This window comes from Lepidochelys kempii, chromosome 5 (genome assembly GCF_965140265.1).
Source record: "Lepidochelys kempii isolate rLepKem1 chromosome 5, rLepKem1.hap2, whole genome shotgun sequence".
NCBI lineage: Eukaryota > Metazoa > Chordata > Testudines > Cheloniidae > Lepidochelys > Lepidochelys kempii.
The window spans coordinates 46,168,194-46,185,435 of NC_133260.1; the positions used below are offsets into that span (position 1 = coordinate 46,168,194).

The 17,242-nt window shown below is 41.5% G+C and overlaps 1 protein-coding gene across 7 annotated transcripts in view; it reads left to right on the forward strand.

Annotated features, from left to right (window-relative positions):
- Positions 1–17,242, forward strand: part of AP3B1 (adaptor related protein complex 3 subunit beta 1) — a 346,462-nt gene that overhangs the window by 137,062 nt on the left and 192,158 nt on the right. The gene's annotated exons all lie outside the window — the stretch shown is intronic.

Genomic DNA, 17,242 nt, shown 5'->3' on the forward strand with positions numbered 1-17,242 from the left:
TCATTGAGTTACAGAACTTGAAATAACATTTCAGTTTATGCATCTTTATAAATTTGAGTTGATTTTGTACTCGTTTATATTGTTCGTTTTGAGATTGGCAAAGTACAGTTAGTTACTTTTGGTCAGTTACTTTCATCTTCTACATTATCACTGTGAAAGTACCCAGTAGGCGTAGTACAATTATGTACTTTCATAGTGATAAAGTAGAAGATGAAAGTAACTGACAAAAGTATCTCAAAACCAGTGCTATAAAATAGTGTGAAATTAACTCAAAATTATAAAGATACACAGGTGTTTATACAGAGGTGTGTGGATATAGATAGGCCACCTTGCCACCTATACTGCCTATGCTATATTTTCTATTGTATTTGTCTAGATCTAAATGTTTCTACCAGAGTTCTGCTAATACACCTAAATATACACATGCAGGCACCTTAGATACTTCAGTCATAAATATTGATTTATTAGACTGCCAATTCTTTTAAACTTGTGGTTTTGTGATTTGAACAAAGAGTGAGAGAGATGAGAACATCAACCTGATTCTGACACATGACTTATAGCTAGGATTTGATCTTTTTGTAGGTATTGGAAGCTAAAATGCTATTATATATAACACACATTTCCATCTAGCCCAGATATGTTTTATCCTGTGTGTCTATATAGTCAGAATATGACACATACAAAAGTCATATGAAAGAGACTCTTTGGAGCAGGGATTATCTCTTTGTTCTGTGTTTGTATAGCACCATGCACAGTGGATCCTGATCCATGGCTGGGACTCTAGGTGCTATGATAATACAAATAATAATAAAAATTCTTCTGCATATGAGTTTTATGGTACCTAGTGTGTTTTACCTGACATTCTAATTGTTTAAACACACATAGTAGCTTTAGAAGAATAGAATTGCATAGAAAAATATAACATTAATTTGAATATGAAGTAAGCATACAAAAACATAGACGTAGAATACAGCCTGAGACTCATCCCTAACTGTTGTTTATTGCAACTGCCTAGGTTTTTGTACCTTACGGTATGTAATAACTGTTGTTCAGAAGTCTTCTGAAACACTATAGAACTGCTAACAGCACTATTTAGTTAATATCTTTAGATAAGCAATTTTTAACCATATTTAGCAGGCTGATAGGTCTGACTGCAACTGCTTTGCTGGTAGGGAGAAGAAGTAAGAATTAGGAGATAGCTGAGGGAAGCCAGCATTCCACAGCTGACTCTTCTTCTGCCTCATGACCCACCTGCAGAGCCCCATGCCCAAGAGCAGTTAGACTTGAGATGCATTTCTCTCCTTTTCCCATCATCCGGTAAGGTTGGCTTCTTAGATGAGAAAATGGGACAGATGGTCCCTTTTCTCATGGAATATAGTTTCTCTCTCTGGTGCTGCTGTGATGAGTGCTGCCTTTATCCATGAGTCTAATCATTTAAAAACTCAAGTCTGAAGTGAAGGCATTTCCTTAAATTTACTAAAATATAACATTGTGTTTACTGTCTCCATGCTTTCAATATTGAAAAGCTTGGGTAGGAGTGAGAGCAACATTTCAATGTTACCACAGGAGCCATAACTCTTAAACAAATCAGATAATGCATCTTATAATAATAATAATAATTAATAATAAAAAAGTGTGTGTGGAGAGGGGCAAGGGAATTGGCCTATGCTTAATGTATTTTAAATGGTCCTGACTAGCCTAAGAAACTTGTCTGAAGAAGAATAGGGTGAGCGAGAATGAGTAGACGCTTTTGTCTTTTTGGCTGGAAACAGTTGTGTTGTGTAATGGAGTGTTGGAATTTTTTTTTAAGTAGTGGGAGAGTGTGGCTTAACATGGCATCAGTCCATCTGTTCTAATGTTTACAATGGAGAAAAGACAATATAACTTTTTTAAGTGAAAGATCAGAATTTATATTTATGGGCATTACTATAGTCATCATCACTGTAGTAAGAGTTGTAGAATGCAGTAAAAACTTCTGAGACTGTAGTATCATAAGGCTCTGTTGAGACCCCCTAGAGGGTATGTAGTGTTAAATGGCTTAACTTTTTTCATTCCTTTGCTTTTGAGGTCATCAAATATGTTGCGTGCAGCAGCCTCAACTGATAAATAACATAGTGTTTATGTGTAATGAAGAGTGAATCAGGAAACGAAAAAATATTCTGAAGCAGTCTACATAGGGCACACACTTTTTTTTTCCTTTGCTTCAGTGTTCAAACTCAATATTTCCTTCCAAACTTAGCTAAGAGAGTATTCCTCATGGGGAACTATCACTTCCGAAGTCTTAAATTTTTGTTTGGCCAGTTTAAAAAATTTTTTTTTACCTTTCAATTAAACTCTTCTCCTTTTCCCTTAACTCAAATGACCTGAAGAGGTTTTCCTCCAACTTTGTAAAAGTATTCACCTCTGGGATATTCAGACAGAGCTTGATTTAGGTACATGGGAGTTTCGCCGTTTATTTCCATGGGAACAGGATCAAACCCTTCAAGTAGGTAATGAAAACCACATAAACACAGAATGAGAAGGTTGATCTCAGAAGTAGAATTCTTGAACAAATAAACAAAGTGTTACAATAGAAGTTTGTACATAACCTTATCGCATAGCTTTTGCTATCTGCTAAAGCTGTAGCTCTGAATATTTAAATATACTATACTCATGTAATTCCCTGTTCATATCAATGTCATTGTTTGATATGACAAGTATTCAGTGTTGCAATTTTATATGTTCAGTTGACTGTGCTGTTTATTTTTTAAAACATGTTTTACTATAATAGTTTTTACAAAGGATGCTCTTTAGTTTATATGGAGATTCAACTATTCTCACACTTTATTTTTTTTTAAGCAATTTAATAAAACTTCTTTAGCTAGAGTGAATTTGGCTCAGCCTGCAGCAATTAAATTGCTTTTATTAAATAGTTTGTCATTTTTAGCTTGCGTACTCATTCTGATCTTTTAAAGGTAATCTGAAAAGGGGGAAAAACCCACTTGCATGCCCTAGTTTTTACCTGTAAATAGTATCAGGGCAGTTGAGACTTCATACTCCTTTTCTTTATTGAAGATTTTCTTGATGGACTTAGCTAGTTGTATCAAAGGCTATTGGGAGGTTTCTCATCCTACTATAGAAGGGGTGGCATATTGAATCCTTAGCAAAGATGGCATGTGTGTCAAATGTTTTAGATAAATATGTGTTAACTAAGGAGGAAAAAACAAAAAGGGGGGGAGAGGAAAAATAACCCCAGAAATAACTTTAAATAGGCTGAATAAAACTGACATTTCCTTGTGTTCAGTTTCAGTTGCATTTAAGTCGCTGTGTGTTTCCCATATTGGGGTTCAAGAGAACTTGATTTGAAGGAGCAGGTAAATCCTTTTTTTTTTTTTTTTTTTGGAAGAGGCATGTTATTGAAGAGTACAGGAATTCAGCTTTCAATATTTTTCAGGTATACAACACTTCAGGAATCCTGCCTGCGTGTAATATATTTAGACTTGATAAAATTACCCTTGTCTGTCCTGATTAGCCTCACTTCAGAAATTTTGGTTAATACATTTTGTTCTTCAGCCCAGTGTCTCCCACAGGTTTGGACGTCTAGGGCTGCTTTCCTCTCTCAGCAGTTTCACGGAGGTGAATCAGCATTTTGGCACCTCTGTGCTCCTGTTTGCTGTGGCAGCAGACAGTGACAGTTTTTGTTGCTCCCACCCGTACTCTTTCTGTGTTATCTTTTTCGGCCCAGATTTTGGGCAGTGAAGTAAATTCCTTCCTCTTCAGTGTTCTTCTTCCTCCCTGGATTGGTTAACCTGTTGGGGGTTTAACTCAACCTGAGCCTCTGTTGCATTATCTCCCTGCCAGCTCTTCTGCTCCTATACAGGCAGGGCAGTGTAGCCGAGAAAGCACTGCTCTCTATTTGTGAGAAATCCTTCCCAGGCTTGGCATGTGGCCAGTTATGCCCAGCCTTTACCCAGGCAACTAATCCTAATCCTGGTCTCAGGGCTATGAGTCAGATAAGTAAGTGGGGGTCCTCTACCCACCACGGCAGCTGCAACTCCGCTGGGGGAAAGCTGGACTAGTGTAGAGCAGGAAGAGGCTCCAAAAGTGAGGAGGACCCTGACTGCTCAACTCAGCAGGTAAGTCCTAGGCAGAACAAAGAGAGGAGGGTTGCAGGGTCTCAGTCCTGTCCACCCACCCAGTAAGTCTTAAAGTGGGTCATGAGCATCCTGGGGAAAGCAGCAGAGATTCCAGTCAGACTCCCTTGCTCCTTCCCAAGCTGAGCAGAAGGGTTCTGACAATGTGGTTCCCCTCCTTCTCCAGAAGGAACGGGACCCAACAGGGGAGGATTCTGAGTCAGACCTCTCAAGAGGACTTCAGGCCCTAAGGAAGGCAAGCCACAAGGGGCCTCACCAAAGCTGCAGCAGAGCTTTTACACTTCCAAAGCATGCTGAAAAAGGTTAAAAAAATCAAAAAGGCTAAAAAAGGAAAGAGCCCACAAAATCCAGGACATAGGAGATCTCTTCCTCCTTCCCCACCTCCAAAGAGGATGCCAAGCTATCTGGCTCTGAATCCAACAGGATGTGAGAAAGATAAAGCAAAGGTTTTTTTCCCTCTATAACTTTCAAGAACCAAAGCTCTACTACTGAGATCCTGACAGTCGATGTTGCTATAACATCCCTTGCCAAGTGTATAGTTATTCCCTCAAAAGGAGAATTCTACCCAAAAAAATCCCTTGGATAGAAAAATAGAGGCCACTCTCACAAAGGACTTTGGAGTCTCCTTCGCTACCTCCAAGCATCCCTGGCAGCTGCCTACTTTGCAAGAGCATCTTTGTCCTGGATTGGAGATTTCAAAGTCCTTAAGTACAGAGATCATCCTGACTTTGGCTCAACTTTAAAGAAATTCACCCTAGCCAAAAGCATTTGAGGCTGATACCACAACGTATGCAATGACGTTCTCAGCCTGAGCCATGGCTTCTAGCTCAGTAGCCAGGCACCATCTACAGCTCTGGCCCTGGAAGGTGGATATTTACTCTCAGCAGTTCATATGCTTGGCCAAGCTCACAGGCTCCTTCCTTTTTGGGGAAAAGCTGGAGAAAGTGGTGGCTGACAATGCGGCAAAATGCAAACAGTCTCACCCTTCCCCACTAAGTGCCCTCAGGAGAGAATATAGACTGGCTTGCAGAGAGAGGCACTCCTAATCCTCTACAGAGGTGCCAGCGAAGGGGCAACAGATTCTCTAAGGGAAAAGAGTGAAATCGAGGTTCAGGGGGAAATGCTAGCGGGATGAGCCCTCCCTCCCCTGCTATCCACTTTGACACTTTATGACAAAGATCGCGTAGCACTGAAGCTAGGGGGCAGAATTTCCCTTTTGCTGGAGGAATTGCTTTCAGGAACCACAGGCAAGTGGGCCAGAGTTATTCCCTCAAACTGCATGCTCCACTCATTCCATTCTTCATCCAATCACCCAGTTCCAAGAACCCTGTAAAACACAACTTGATCCAGAATGAAATCTAATTTTCTGGGTTTGGGAGTTGATATTGTGTTCCCTCAGAAGAAAGGTTTTCTGGGTTCTATTCCACCTTCTTCACTGTGCAGAAATGTGGGGGAGGGGTATCTAAGCTATTCTCAACCACAAAAGGCTTAACAAATGGATGAAGAAAAAGTTTTGGATGGAGACCCTGGCTTCTATAGTGTCTTCGCTGTTATGGGGGGATTCCTTTACTGCAGTAAATCTAGTGGAAAGATATTTCCATATCCTCATCAGACCGTACCACCACAGACTTCCAAGGTTTGTGTATGACAGAAACGTCTGTACAAACACTTCTGTTTGGCCTGTCATTGCCACCCAGGTATTTTTTAAAAAAGATGTTGGTAGTCATACTAGCCAGACTCAGATTACAGGGAACCCACCTGTACAGTATCCTGGATTATATTGTGATAAGAGCTCTGTCGCAGTCAGCAGTTATCAGGGCCACATCTCAGATGCTCCTCCAGACACACCTTTTCATCATCAGGGGCAAGAAAAGTTCCTTTATTCCATCCACCAGAATAACCCACCTGGGAGCAGAAATAGACACCTCAGTAGAAAAAAATTATCCATCAGTAGAAAGGTTTCAGAAAATCCAGGTGTTTATCTTGCTCCAGCTGCAAGTGTCCTACTATAGCTCTTTGCTTCAAACTGCTCAGAATGTTTGAAAGATCAATACAGGTTCCAACACAAGTGTTCAACTCCTTTCAGTGGTGGTCAGCCCATGATAGTGTCCGCAAAGGGATGCCCATTTGCCTTTGAGATCCTTTAGTCTTCACAATCAATGCCAGTTTGGTGCGCTGGAGAGCTCACTTAGAGACCCAAACAGCCCAGGGCTTCTGGAGCAAGGAGGAAAAGGCTCACAGCATAAACCTTCTAGAAGTGAGAGTGGTCAAACTAGCTCCACAAAGGTTCCAAATCACCCTAAGGGGGAACCACATTCTGGTTCGTCTGACAATATGACTGTCGTGACATATCTAAACAACGAAGGGGGAATAAGATTGTGCGACACTACACATAGAAGCAATGGAAATAATGAAGTGGGCAGAACAGTTCCTCCTTCCCATCAAAGTGCATTGGAACCAAAAGGCAGACTGGCTAGCAGATGCAGAGTCAACAACTCTGAGTGGTGCCTGAATCCAAGAAGTTTTTGATCTCATCATTAAGATGTTCAGTCTCCTTTCAACTGACCTGTTGGTAAATCGTACGAATGCAAAGAGGCCAAAATATTTCACAAGGGAGGCAGACCCAAGAGCCATGGGGAAGATGCCTTATTGCACAGTTGGCTGCAGGGCCTACTTCATGCGTTTCCATCCTTCCTGCTACTTGGAAAGGTGGTCCAGAAAATAAAAACAAGAACAGGTGGTGGTAATTCTTATAGCTCCTCATTGGCCAAGGAGACTTTGATTCTCAGACCTAATAGAGCTGGAATCCCCACTCCAGCTTCCATGGAGATAGGACATCCTCTTCATTTGGACTCCAGATAGCTTCATCTAACAGCCTGACTATTAGAAGGAAGTGCTCAAAGGTCTGTTTTGTCCTCCATACTTATTAAGACATTGCTTTTGTCTAGGAGAGTATCAACACTAAAAGCATATTTCTCTGTCTGGTCCAGATTCTACAACTGCTGCCAAGAACCCAGCGCAATTCCAGCCATTCTGGATTTCCTCCAAGAAGGCATAGACAAAGGAGGCCTTCAGCCCAGTACAGTTGCACGACAGGTGTCTGCTCTTAGTAGCATGTTATTTACAGGATCCTTGGGTTCCCTGGCAGACAATCCATGGGAAGCCAGAGTCTTTCAAGCTGTCCAACTGACCAGACCAAAGGTCAGGGTACTCTTTCCAAAATGGGACCTACTGCTTGTTTTGAGGGTCCTGACTACCCATCCCTTCAAGCCTTTAACTTCAGTGTCAGCTTTTTATGTATCCATCAGGACTTGTTTCTTAGTGTCTGTCAAGTGTTGGAGCTGGCAGCCTTATCTATATAGGAGCTTGACTCTGTGTTCCACAAGGACAAGGTGGTGCTCAGGATACCTGAATGCTTTCTTCCTAAGGTAAACTCCTCTTTCTGCACTTCCCAAGAAGTTGCACTTCCTTTGTTCTGTCCAAAACCACAACGTCCAATGGAAAAGACATGGGACACCTATGACTGAATACACTCCTGTATTCACACCATTGTAATGATCTTTGTACAAAATATGCCTTATTGAGGTGTCGTTTGAAAACTAATAACTTGCTGGTCAATAATATCATTGTGAAATGCATGTAACATTATATGTAAAGTTATGAACATTAATTGAAATTGTGTGAAATGTGATTGCCAGATGAATCTGGGTAAACCAGTTGCTCAGAGACAAAGGACCAGCTGATGCCTCTAGCCAAGTGTCAGCAAAACTGGTGGGCAATAAACTGTCAAGTGGGCATTCTTTGGCAAGGAAGGGGGACAGGAACAGACTGAGCTGCATTGTAGCAAACAGCACAGAATCCCTTTCACCACCTGACTCCTTGTCTCCATCCTCACAGCAGAAACAAATTTTATCTACGGATAATCCTCAGGAAAATGCATTTCAAAGGGTGACTAAACTACAAAAGTGAGGGGTAAAAATACCCCAAGTTATCTGTCCCTATCCATCTCTCTTTCACCAAAGAAGACAAAGAAACAGCCTTTGGATTTTGGGAGCAGATACTGGCCTGAGAATATGGTCAGCAGCGTTATCGGGAACATGTGGTTAGGGTCTTTCACTTTGAACTAAGTCTAGTTTGTTAAATTTTAGTACTAGGAAACATTTTATCTTTCTTTCTTGTGACCATTTCTGACTTCAATGCAACTAATCCAGTGTTGTGAACGGTGTGGGTAACTCCATTTAGGGTAAAAAGAAAAGGAGTACTTGTGGCACCTTAGAGACTAACCAATTTATTTGAGCATAAGCTTTCGTGAGCTACAGCTCACTTCATCGGATGCATACTGTGGAAACTGCAGAAGACATTATATACACAGAGACCATGAAACAATACCTCCTCCCACCCCAATCTCCTGCTGGTAATAGCGTATCCAAAGTGATCACTCTCCTTACAATGTGTATGATAATCAAGTTGGGACATTTCCAGCACAAATCCAGGTTTTCTCACCCCCCCACCCCCATACACACACAAACTCACTCTCCTGCTGGTAATAGCTTATCCAAACTGACCAGTCTCCTTACAATGTGTATGATGATCAAGGTGGGCCATTTCCAGCACAAATCCAAGTTTAACCAGAACGTCTGGGGGGGGAGGTAGGAAAAAACAAGGGGAAATAGGCTACCTTGCATAATGACTTAGCCACTCCCAGTCTCCATTTAAGCCTAAATTAATAGTATCCAACTTGCAAATGAATTCCAATTCAGCAGTTTCTTGCTGGAGTCTGTATTTGAAGTTTTTTTGTTGTAAGATAGCGACCTTCATGTCTGTAATTGCGTGACCAGAGAGATTGAAGTGTTCTCCGACTGGTTTATGAATGTTATAATTCTTGACAGCTGATTTGTGTCCATTTATTCTTTTACATAGAGACTGTCCAGTTTGACCAATGTACATGGCAGAGGGGCATTGCTGGCACATGATGGCATATATCACAATGCTAGTGGCATTCTGTTATTTTCTTGGTTAGGCCTGTCCTGTAGTAGGTGACTTCTGGGAACTCTTCTGGCTCTATCAATCTGTTTCTTCACTTCCGCAGGTGGGTATTGTAGTTGTAAGAATGCTTGATAGAGATCTTGTAGGTGTTTGTCTCTGTCTGAGGGGTTGGAGCAAATGCGGTTTTATCGCAGAGTTTGGCTGTAGACGATGGATCGTATGGTGTGGTCAGGGTGAAAGCTGGAGGCATGTAGGCAGGAATAGCGGTCAGTAGGTTTCCGGTATAGGGTGGTGTTTATGTGACCATTGTTTATTAGCACTGTAGTGTCCAGAAAGTGGATCTCTTGTGTGGACTGGACCAGGCCGAGGTTGATGGTGGGATGGAAATTGTTGAAATCATGGTGGAATTCCTCAAGGGCTTCTTTTCCATGGGTCCAGATGATGAAGATGTCACCTATATAGCGCAAGTAGAGTAGGGGCATTAGGGGACGAGAGCTGAGGAAGCGTTGTTCTAAATCAGCCATAAAAATGTTGGCATACTGTGGGGCCATGCGGGTACCCATACCAGTGCCGCTGATCTGAAGGTATACATTGTCCCCAAATGTAAAATAGTTATGGGTAAGGACAAAGTCACAAAGTTCAGCCACCAGGTTAGCCGTGACATTATCGGGGATAGTGTTCTTGACGGCTTGTAGTCCATCTTTGTGTGGAATGTTGGTGTAGAGGGCTTCTACATCCATAGTGGCCAGGATGGTGTTATCAGGAAGATCACCGATGGATTGTAGTTTCCTCAAGAAGTTAGTGGTGTCTCGAAGGTAGCTGGGAGTGCTGGTAGAGTAGGGCCTGAGGAGGGAGTCTACATAGCCAGACAATCCTGCTGTCAGGGTGTCAATGCCTGAGATGATGGGGCGCCCAGGATTTCCAGGTTTATGGATCTTGGGTAGTAAATAGAATATCCCAGGTCGGGGTTCCAGGGGTGTGTCTGTGCAGATTTGATCTTGTGCTTTTTCAGGAAGTTTCTTGAGCAAATGCTCTAGTTGCTTTTGGTAACTCTCAGTTGGATCATAGGGTAATGGCTTGTAGAAAGTGGTGTTGGAGAGCTGCCGAGCAGCTTCTTGTTCATATTCCGACCTATTCATGATGACAACAGCACCTCCTTTGTCAGCCTTTTTGATTATGATGTCAGAGTTGTTTCTGAGGCTGTGGATGGCATTGTGTTCTGCACGGCTGAGGTTATGGGGCAAGTGATGCTGCTTTTCCACAATTTCAGCCCGTGCACGTCGGCGGAAGCACTCTACGTAGAAGTCCAGTCTGCTGTTTTGACCTTCAGGAGGAGTCCACCTAGAATCCTTCTTTTTGTAATGTTGGTAGGGAGGCCTCTGTGGATTAGTATGTTGTTCAGAGGTATTTTGGAAATATTCCTTGAGTTGGAGACGTCGAAAATAGGATTCTGGGTCACCACAGAACTGTATCATGTTCGTGGGGGTGGAGGGGCAGAAGGAGAGGCCCCCGAGATAGGACAGCTGCTTCTGCTGGGCTGAGAGTATAGTTGGATAGGTTAACAATATTGCTGGGTGGGTTGAGGGAACCATTGCTGTGGCCCCTTGTAGCATGTAGTAGTTTAGAAAGTTTAGTGTCCTTTTTCTTTTGTAGAGAAGCAAAGTGTGCGTTGTAAATGGCTTGTCTAGTTTTAGTAAATTCCAGCCACGAGGAAGTTTGTGTGGAAGGTTCGTTTTTTATGAGAGTATCCATTTTTGAGAGCTCATTCTTAATCTTTCTCTGTTTGCTATAGAGGATGTTGATCAGGTGATTCCGCAGTTTCTTTGAGAGCATGTCGCACAAGCTGTCAGCATAGTCTGTGTGGTATGTAGATTATAATGGATTTTTTACCTTCAGTCCTTTCGGTATGATGTCCATCTGTTTGCATTTGGAAAGGAAGATGATGTCTGTCCGTATCTGTACAAGTTTTTTCATGCAGTTGATAGATTTCCACTCCTTACGGCCAAATGCAGTGCCTTGCATAATGACAGGTTTCAGAGTAACAGCCGTGTTCGTCTGAATTCGCAAAAAGAAAAGTCACCAGAAGTCACCTACTACAGGACAGGCCTAACAAAGAAAATAATAGAACGCCACTAGCCGTCACCTTCAGCCCCCAACTAAAACCCCTCCAACGCATTATTAAGGATCTACAACCTATCCTGAAGGATGACCCAACACTCTCACAAATCTTGGGAGACAGGCCAGTCCTTGCCTACAGACAGCCCTCCAACCTGAAGCAAATACTCACCAACAACCACATACCACACAACAGAACCACTAACCCGGGAACCTATCCTTGCAACAAAGCCCGTTGCCAACTGTGCCCACATATCTATTCAGGGGACACCATCACAGGGCCTAATAACATCAGCCACAGTATCAGAGGCTCGTTCACCTGCTCATCCACCAATGTGATATATGCCATCATGTGCCAGCAATGCCCCTCTGCCATGTACATTGGTCAAACTGGACAGTCTCTACATAAAAGAATAAATGGACACAAATCAGCTGTCAAGAATTATAACATTCATAAACCAGTCGGAGAACACTTCAATCTCTCTGGTCACGCAATTACAGACATGAAGGTCGCTATCTTACAACAAAAAACTTCAAATACAGACTCCAGCGAGAAACTGCTGAATTGGAATTCATTTGCAAATTTGATACAATTAACTTAGGCTTGAATAGAGACTGGGAGTGGCTAAGTCATTATGCAAGGTAGCCTATTTCCCCTTGTTTTTTCCTACCCCCCCGCCCCCCCCCCCCAGCGTTCTGGTTAAACTTGGATTTATGCTGGAAATGGCCCACCTTGATTATCATACACATTGTAAGGAGAGTGGTCACTTTGGATAAGCTATTACCAGCAGGAGAGTGAGTTTGTGTGTGTGTGTTTGGGGGGTGGGGGGGTGAGAGAACCTGGATTTGTGCTGGAAATGGCCCAACTTGATTATCATACACATTGTAAGGAGAGTGATCACTTTAGATAAGCTATTACCAGCAGGAGAGTGGGGTGGGAGGAAGTATTGTTTCATGGTCTCTGTGTATATAATGACTTCTGCAGTTTCCACAGTATGCATCCGATGAAGTGAGCTGTAGCTCACGAAAGCTTATGCTCAAATAAATTGGTTAGTCTCTAAGGTGCCACAAGTACTCCTTTCCTTTTTGCGAATACAGACTAACACGGCTGTTATTCTGAAACCTCCATTTAGGGTAGAAAACTGTTATATATTGATCCCTTTAGAGGGCTGGACCATGCAGAACACAGGTTTTGGGGGAAAATCTGGGACTGAGTGGGTTGCGGGGGGGGGGTGAAATCTGGGACTGGGTGGGTTACCCTGCAACTGGTAACCAAGGCTGGTGGAAGCCAGGGTATGACTGATGTGTGAGCGGCAGGCTACAGCTATACGCAGACACACAGGGTGTTATCTGAATGCTGGAAGGCTGTTTGTGAGTGGCCCAAGTTGGGAGCTACAGTAGCAAAGCGTTGGGAGGCACCCAAGTTTTCAGGGTAGGAGTGACACAGCCCTCACTTGTCTGGATTGCACTCTGGAATGTTATAAAACCTTAAATGTCAGAAGAGCCTTAAAAATCTATCTGAAGCATATAGAGACCATGAGAATATTGGGCTCTTTATTTACAGTAGAACCTCAGATACAAACACCTGAGTTGCGAACTGATCGGTCAACCCCACACCTCATTTGGAACTGGAGATCGGGAATCAGCAGCAGAGATAAAAAAAAAACAAAAAACAAAAAACCACAAATACACTACAGTACTATGTTGAACATAAATTACTGAAAAATAGGAAAGGAGCATTTTTCTTCTGCATAGTGAAGTTTCAAAGCTATGTTAAGTCAACGTTTGAAAGAATAACTATACTGTTTTGTTCAGCGTTACGAACATTTCAGAGTTACGAACAACCTCCATTCCCTAGGTGTTTGTAACACTGTAGTTCTACCATATGTCTTTCCGTGAAAAATGCTAGGGGTTTAGAGCTTTCAAGTCCTCCATGACTAGGTGGATTCGATTATATATTATAGAAGCCTGCAAATCATCAGAGGTTCGTATCCCAGCAGGGATCAAAGTCCACTCTACAAGATCTTTAGCAACCTAATGGATGGAACGAGCAAGTGTTTCCACCTCGGAAATTTACAAAGCGGCCAATTGATATAGAGCACTGAGGCATTATCAACTGGGTTTTGGGTGCATGCCCAGTTGATAATGCCTAAGCGCTGTGACCGTGTATGTACGAGTAACATCTCTTTGGAGCTCTCAGCATGTTGGGCTGTGATGGTTCATATATGCTGAGTGAAAACTTGTGCCTTATTGATACAAAGATGTGGTTGCTATTGTTGTGAAAATTTTATTTCACCTTTTCGTATAGTCTATGATCTGTTAGATGACACCCATAACAAATATATTTTGACGAACTGCTAACTTCAGTGAAATTTGATTTGTGGCTCTAGGTTTACTACTACTTAACTTTATTAAGCTCTGTACCTCTTATTTTAAGATTAGAGAAATAAAAACAGTATAGAGGAAAAAACCTTGCATGTCAAGTACAGTCATTTGATTTAAAAAATAAGTGGATTGTCTGGAGTTCCCATTTTTCATTTTAGATTGAAATAAAATTGTTTTGCAATAAATCGGCTTGTCTGAAAATTGCTTAAAATAAGCAAAATGCTAGATAATGAGGTGTTCAGGTAAAATATTGTCCTAAGGCACCCAAGTCTGTTTATTATAGGTGTGTTTATAGAAGGTGAACAGTTTGCATTATCCTATGGGCTGGTCTACACGACACAGTTAGGTCAACATAAGGCAGCTTGTGCATGCCCTCCAGCCTTCTGCCCGCTGATATAAGTGCTCTAGTACACCAACATAATAATTCCACCTCCATGAGAGACATACGCTTTATGTCTGTGTAGTACGGTGACCCAGTGTCTGTGTGGACACTGTCTCCCTTACATCCGTTGTCTTGTCAATTTCACGGCAGGAGCAGTGAAATTGACAAAAAAGCTGCTCCCTTGAAGAGCAGGGCAGCTGAACCCTGCTGTCAAGTGGGAGCTGGAGTGAGACACCTGAAGGGTTTCCCATACTCCCAGCTGGGAGCTGAAGCCCAGGTGGCTTTAGACCTCACTCCCAGCTGGGAGCTGGGTGAGAAGCCTGAGCTGGCAGCCTTGTCAATTTCATGGCTTGGTGAGCTGTGAAATTGACAAATCTGGCCAGTTCCTGGGGTGGGACAGGAGGGAGGCAGGAGAAGCTGGGGTTTCTGGACCCTACTCCCCAGGGGTGAGAAGCCCCGGGTGGCTTCCCCCTGCTCCTGGTGGGGAATGGGGAATGAGGGGGGGGCAGCCCTCCAGGAGCCCAGGAGCATATGGGGCAGCTAGGCTCCTGTAGGGAGCTGCCAGACCAGGATCTCAGCTCCCCATACTGCCCCTCTTAGGTCAGTGGAAGTGCTCCTGGGGAGGCCACTCACTACCGACCCAAGGAGGGTAGTGTGGACATACAACCACCACAGTAATTACTATGGTGGTGCAAGTCAACCTAATATAGGTATGTTTAGATTTGTAGTGTAGACATCCCTATGTGTTTATATGAAAACACAAAAATTTATAAGCAGTAATTTACAGTGTCTGTGATTGAGACTTTTTAACATAGTTTTTAAACTGGATGGATAACTACAACAGTTTATTGGATTACTTGTATGCTGCAATAAGTTATAATGTCAAAGTAAGAATATAAACTGATTGTCAGGCTTCTGCCTGTGCCAACCCAAAAATGCTTCACGATGGTACAGTTTAGATAACGTTTGCTTCCACTGTCACGTACTTGAATGGAAAATTGGTCTTTCTGGCTATTCAGCAATTAAATTTAGTAGAAATACCTTTTAAAAATTAGTTGATATGTGTACCTTTTGTCAAGTTTTCAAATGAACACATCATACAACAAGGCATCTTGTGTAGTGGAAGAGATTTTTAATTTAGTTTATTTGCCTCATTATAGATCAGTATTTAAGTTGTTTATATGTAAATGTACGATTTGAGGAACAATTAAGCGTTGACAAAGTAGATTGCAGTCATATCAATTGCAGTGTATTTTCCATAATTTTTCTAACTGACATCTTTGATGATAAATAGTGGATGCCAAGTCAAAGCCGATTATACAGTGCACTAGGAATTCATGGTGCTGTCAGGGAGAAGACCGATTGACTTTAAATTTACATATTAATGAGAAGATTTGTTAAGAGGGTGCTTGACTATAGAAAATAACAGCATATTTATAGGGCACGACATTTTACAAATAAAGCTGATGCAGGAAAATGGAAATTAAACCTTTTAGATTAATAAATTCAAGACTACTAAAATGCATATTTGCATTTTCGTTTTCTTAAATTTACCTTACTCTCTGAGTAATGTGGTTTTCCCTTTTTCAAACGGGATCCACTAATCCTCAAAGACTAATGCTTTAACATTTTGAATTAATTTTTTCTTGTATCATTAGAAAACTTCAAACTACAAAGAATGTTTTTTTTAAATTTATAATTGTGAGGAAAAACTTCCTTTTTTAGAACAGGGTTGTTTTAATTATGATACAGGTCTAATATAAAAATCAGTTCATACAAAAAATTGTTTTAGTGCCATATATTTAACTTTTGTGACAGTATAGGATCAGTAATTGTATTGATAAGCACTATGTTGGAAAATATTCTTTCTTAGATGAAACTTCAGTTTTCAGTATCTAAGTGTAACAGCTTAAACAGTATTCAGTAATTTACTCCAGATGATCAAATCTTTATTTTCTGTGACATTATAAAAATAAAATCCAAAGATTTTAGTTTTATGTAAAGTGCTAATTATGCTCTTTGATATGTGGGTGCTCCTCATTGCGCACTTCGTAAAATTGAGCAATATACATAAGTAAACGGCAATTTTTATTTTTTTCTCTGAAGAATATACAGCAAATTTTACTCATATATTTGAGGACACAGTAGAATTACGGGGATACTTGATATTATCTTAGTAGTTAAGGTTATTTTCTAAAATGGGCCTAAACTAGACATACTTTTCTGGATCCCTTCGTCCCCTAAAAGTAGGTGTCCTACGGGTGTGAAACTTCACACAAGGCTACATTTTTATGCCCTTTGAATTTTCTATGTAGCTTTGTTTGGTTTCTCTTCATAAATTTTTAATAGGAAGTCTTTGAATTTGGGGTCTTGCTGAAACTTCTCCTTGTCATTTCTACTTTTCATGACTGACCATTATCTCTTAAACACTATCTACAAAAAACTTAGACAAGGTGGGTGAAGAAATATTTTTTATTGGACCAACATCTGTTGCTTAAGGCAGTGTTGCCAACTCTCATGATCTTGTCATGAATCTCATGATAATTATTGAGTCAAGTGGATATATGATGATTTCAGCCTTCATTCTGAAAGAAAAAGTTGGTTTCTTGCCCTCGTGGCTGTGTTGAAAGCTTCAAAACGTGACCCCCAGTGCACTGTAGAGGCTCAAAAAGCAGAAAGCAAATAAAAAGAACACCCAATCTATTATTGTTACAGAATCTCATGATTTTAAAGCCAGTCTCATGATTTTTGGTGAGCCTGACTCATGAGTTTTGAACATTTGGGGTTGGCAATACTGTGAAAGAGACAAGCTTTCGAGCTACATAGAGCTCTTCTTCATATCTGGGAAAAGGACTCTGGCTATATCTACACTGTGTAGGACCCATGAATTTGGAAAGGTGTGCTGTGAGGGGTATGGATTCATTGTAGCAGTGGAGTTACCTGTAGGTTTTGTATGTGTTGTTATGGCAGGGTCTGGATTCATGGGTCTTATGCGTGCTTATCATAACTTGTGGTGTACCTCATCCAGTGCACTAAATGTCCCATAACAACTATGTTGGTGAAAAAAGACAATCATTGTGCCCTTGAATGAACTCTCACAGAAAAATTATACAAGACAAAAACATCATATCACCTGTGGGTGAACGCTTTTTTCACAAAAAGATCATTCTGTATCTGACCTCTGGCCTCATCCTTGAAGGAAACATGCATATCATCTTCAAAAGACAAGCCTGGGAGCTTA